Consider the following 5,297-nt stretch of genomic DNA (forward strand, 5'->3'; position numbering starts at 1 on the left):
AGGCACTGTCCCTGCCCCGCCAGGTCTCATGGCCTCTCCACCACAAGGCACAGGCCATCTATCAGAACTGTTACAGTCCAGCACACTCTGCTGTGCTTCTCTGACAAGTTCCTGTGGGGCAGGGCATTCCGGGGGAGCCACGCCTGAGTGGAGGCCCTCAGGGGCCCTATTGCAAGGTGGCTACGGGAGCATGGAGCCAGCCCCACCTGCAGTGTCCTGGCTTCCCTTCTAACCAAAAGCCACTGACCACAGGGGACTGTGCAAAGCTAAGAGGCCCCAGGCGTGGGCTTGCTCCCCGACTCCATGACAGAGGACAACCCTGAGCAGGGAGAAAGGGCTTCCTTTCTTGGCTGCATTTCATCTGTCTTCCCAGGAGCCTGGAGGGGGCGTCTTTCACAGAGTTGTCCAGGCTTGACGGAGCTCACACATCTAAGAACGGAAGCTCCCCACACTGCTCTTTCTGCCCCACCACCCTTCCGCCCCACCACCCTTCCGTGCCGCTCCCAGGGGTGTTGCTAACCTCCCCGTGGCGCTTGTGTCCCTGCCAGCCCCAGCCTCTTAAGCCCAAAGAATGTTGCCATGGGTCCCTCCACCCTCCTCCTGTGCTGTACAGGGCAGCTTCTTCCCTGAGGTACCCCCATGCCTTTCTGTCTCCCTCAGCTGTTGTCCATGACCCACTCACTGTAAGGTGGCCTCTTCAAAGCATGAGCTCCGGGCCAGGGGTTCAGGCTGTAGGGAGCACTGATAAGACGGGCTGCCCCCATCCCTCTCCTCCCTCAGGTCCCTTTGTGGTTACAGCTCTAAAGGCCAGGCTTGCTCCATGTGAGCCAGGCATCCCTTGCCTCGGTGATGGTTCTGACTGGGGAGTCGCAGACTGCAGTCTCCCCCTTTTTGAGGGGACTGTGAGACAAGATAGAAAAAAGTTGGCATTGACTTCCTGTTTGGAGGGAGCATCACATTTCCTGGGGGAACCATGTGCTACCTTAACTCTTAATCCTTTGCTACAGAGAACAGGAAGCTGCCGATTTAAACCACTAAACTGTAGGACTCTAAGCAAAGCGTCTAACCTCACTGAGCCTTCTTTTTTTCCGAATTTGAGGTCATGATAATTTTAAATGAGAATGTACCATGTGGCAAAGTGCAATGTTCAGCACATGTGAATATTTGGGACTACTTGCCACAAGCTATGGCAGCGCCCCAATGTGACCAGAGGATTACTACAGCTAGCAGGGGTAGGTGGGAACTAGAGCAAGAGATTGAATGTGGCCTCAGGCCATTTGGGATCTTTGCACATGTGGTCATAACCAAAATACACTGTAAGTGGGATTGCTGCAAAGTAAAGAGAGTTCAACATGGAAGAAGCAGAAGTGACTTTGTAATAGTAGACCTGTGGGTTGTGGGTTTTGTTTTCACTTATAATATTATACCTGCACATGGCAAGCCCAATTTAGTTGAGAGGAAATAAAAAGTAGCTTCACTTTTGCTCACCATAACCATTTTTTACTTTCCCAAATAATCACCAAGTGCAATTGTTTTTACATTACTATTACAACATTAACTAGTGTCCCTTTAATGTTTATAGATTTTAAACACTGCCTTTGACCTTCAGGCATAAAATATAAGAAAATTAGCTGAGCACAGTGGCACACACTGGTAATGGAACTCAGGGGTTCAAGTTCAAGGCCAGCCTGGGCAATTCAGTGGGACTCTTCTCAAAACTAAAGTTGCCGAGCAAGTTAAAGTCCCCCTCCAAAAAAAGAAAAAGAACAAAGCTCAAGCTCACAACTCTCATCTTCTTCCTATCTTCCACAGCTTCTTGCTTGGTAATTATATTTTTACTTTATCCTTCCAGGGGTTGTCTTTCTGACTTTGTTCATTGTGTTTTATGTGTCTAGCCGGTAATTTCCTCCACAACTTTAAATGATTATATTCAGTCTTTCATGTTTCAAATTAAGACAGTATTTATCAATATGAAAAATAAGAACACTAGCATATTTATTCTTCCTTCCTTTCTCCTCCCCTTTTAAATTTTTTTTTATATTTTTGCATCATTATGATTTTAAGTTTTTGTGTTAGCTAACTGAAAGACTCTTCCTCACTTTGTCTACAGGTAGACGTTAAAAACTAGAATACTAATTAACAGCATCCACAACAGTGTGGTTTCAAAGATTATATTCTCTGTAGAATTTTAGTTCAACATGATTGACCCAGAGAGAAAAAAAGTCCTGTCATTTAAAGTTTTAAAGTTTAACTTATATAAACTTTTAATTAAATAATTTGTATTTAAAAACAAAGGTAATAAATATTGTAGAACATATCAATGATTTTATTACATCTTACTATTACCTATTAGGTTCACCCCTATATATTGGTGATAGGAACACTTCACGGTGGTGGCTACTGCACATCCCCCCCTAACTCTGCATGTGGTGATACCGTGTTGGTAGCTTAAAATTGGCCATGGATGGGGAAATTTACACCATGGGAATTGGAAATCACTACAAACAAGGGTGTGGTTTGTTTTTCTATTGATTAAACATAATAAAGTGGTAAAAGAAATGTTAATAATATAGATTAAACTTGAATTTTGCTATGTCTATGGCACTTACAAAAAATTGAGGGAATACATTTCCAGTATTTTAAAACTATTATCAAAGTCACATGAATGAAGTTTTAACCTATACAAAGCTGGAGCTAAAAAAAAAAAAAAAAAGTAGCTTCAGTTCAATCAATATAATCTCTGTAAGAACAAAAACTCTCTTATCAGTAGGTTATATATCAGATTTTACGTCTATAAGTATATTGGGCAAAACATTGTGGGTTAGGATGCAATTCCATTTGTCAAATCATTGTTAAATTGAGACCCTGGGCGAGATAGGCACACAGGTTCAGCAAAAATCAATGGAAGTGTTCTGTGAGAATGAATTGGTTGCTTCCCCCTTCCCGCTCGCTCCCTTTTCCCCCCTCAGTCCTCTCGGGCCTGCAATTTTTGGCTTTCACCCCCACGGGTGACCAAAGACTTGACCACTCGAAGTCCAGCTCCCCATAACACTGCTCGACATGGACATGTGATTGAAGGTGGATTAAATGTCACTCTCACCATTCTGCTACTTATGCATGGAAAGGGAGTTGGCAGCGTCATTGGAAAGAAAGGGGAATCAGTTAAGAAGATGTGTGAGGAGAGTGGAGCATGGATCAATATCTCAGAAGGGATTGTCCTGAGAGAATTATCACTAATGCCATCTTCAAAGCCTTTGCTATGATCATTGACAAATTGGAAGAGAACATCAGCAGCTCTATGACCAACAGCACAGCTGCCAGTAGATCCCCGGTCACTCTGAGGCTGGTGGTCTGCTAGTCAGTGTGTCTCTCTCATTGGAAAAAAGATTAAGGAAATACGAGAGAGTACAGGGGCTCAAGTCCAGGTGGGAGGGGATATGCTCCCCAATTCAACGGAGCAGGCCATCACTATTGCTGGCATTCCACAATCCATCACTGAGTGTCAAACAGATCTGCATGGTCATGTTGGAGACTCTCTCCCAGTCCCCCACGAAGGACGTGACTATCCTGTACCCGCCCAAGCTGTCAAGTTCTCCAGTCATCTTTGCAGGTGGTCAAGACAGGTACAGCACAGGCAGCAACAGTGCGAGCTTTCCCCACAACACCCGTCCATGTGCCTCAACCCTGACCTGGAAGGACCACCCCTAGAGGCCTATACCATTCAAGGACAGTATGCCATTCCACAGCCAGATTTGACCAAACTTCACCAGTTGGTAATGCAACGGTCTCATTTTCCTATGATGCATGGTAACACCGGATTCAGTGCAGGTTTGGATGAATCTGCTCAGACTACTTCTCATGAAGCATTCCAAACGATTTGATTGGCTGCATAATCAGGCATCAAGGTGCCAAAATCAATGAGATCCATCAAATGCTGGGGCGCAGATCAAAATCGTGAACCCAGTAGAAGGATCTACTGATAGGAGGTTACCATCACCAGATATGCTGTCAACATTAGCTTCACTAAGTATCTAATCAACAAGGCTTTCCTCAGAGTTGGGCGGCATGGGGAGCAGCTAGAACAATGCAGTTTCATCCAAAATCCCTTTCTGCTGTTCACCACCACCCATGATCCATCTGTGTAGTTTCTGAACAGTCAGGGTTTTAAATAGTTTGTAAATTTTCAGTTTCTATACACTTTATCATCATACATTTGAATCACATGGGATACAATATCTCATTTTTCTGAATATACAGGTTGCAGAATCACATTGGTCATGCATTCACATATATACACACAGTAATAATAATGTTTGTTTCATTCTACTATCCTTCCTATCCACTTGTGATTTTTTAATTAAAGCATTTTAATTCCTCTCTCTGTTCAGTTGTTAATGCTGAGGTTCATATTTAGTTTTATAAGCTTCTTCCTTTTTTTGGCTCATGAATTTTTCTGTTTGTCATGGAAATGTAAGAGTGGACTATTAATACATTTCAGTTTAGTTCTGTAATGTCAGGAGTTTTTCAACAAAATCAAAAGGTGGACTGGAGCTTTCTTTTTGTAAATAAAAACTAGATACCACAGTGATTCATGTGAGTTTTTTTTAAAAAAGAATCAGTTGGTTTTATGGAATTAACAACAACAAATATTAAATATCTTATGATTATTTGTAAAGTATATGTTACACATTCTTTAAATAGTTAATTTTTTAAAAAATCAGTGGTACTGGGAATAGAACCTAAGGCCTCACACATTGAGCTACATCTCTAGTTATATCAGTTAATTTAGAATAAACATGGATTTTATATATATATACACACCCACTATATATGTTACATATATATATACACATGTGTATATATCTACATGTCTATCTATCCATGTATGTGTGTGTATGTATATATATATATATATATATATATATTTACATAGTTATATAGTTGTCCATTGATATCCATGAGGAATTGATCCTGGGCTCCTCACAGAAACCAAAATCTGCAGATGCTCAAGTGTTTTATATAAATTGTCCTAATATTTTCATATAACCTATGCACATTTCATTCAGATGGATAGTTTAAATCATCTCAAAATTAATTATAATACCCAATAAAACAGAAATGCTATGTGGATATTCTACTGTATTGTTCAGGGGGAAATGACAAGAAAAATGTCTGTACATAGTCAATACAGATGCAATTTTGTTCCAAATATTTTAAACCCATGGATGTGATATCTGTAGGTACTATGTTCTATGCATTTTTTTCTTTCTTTCTTTCCTTTTTTTTTTTTTTTTTTT

General features: G+C 41.2%; 1 pseudogene; it reads left to right on the top strand.

Moving 5' to 3' along the window:
- The first annotated feature begins 3,030 nt into the window (after positions 1-3,030).
- Positions 3,031-5,297, top strand: part of LOC107153429 — a 17,737-nt pseudogene continuing 15,470 nt past the window's right edge.

The sequence above is a fragment of the Marmota marmota genome, unplaced genomic scaffold (assembly GCF_001458135.2).
Source record: "Marmota marmota marmota unplaced genomic scaffold, marMar, whole genome shotgun sequence".
Taxonomy (NCBI): Eukaryota; Metazoa; Chordata; class Mammalia; order Rodentia; family Sciuridae; genus Marmota; species Marmota marmota.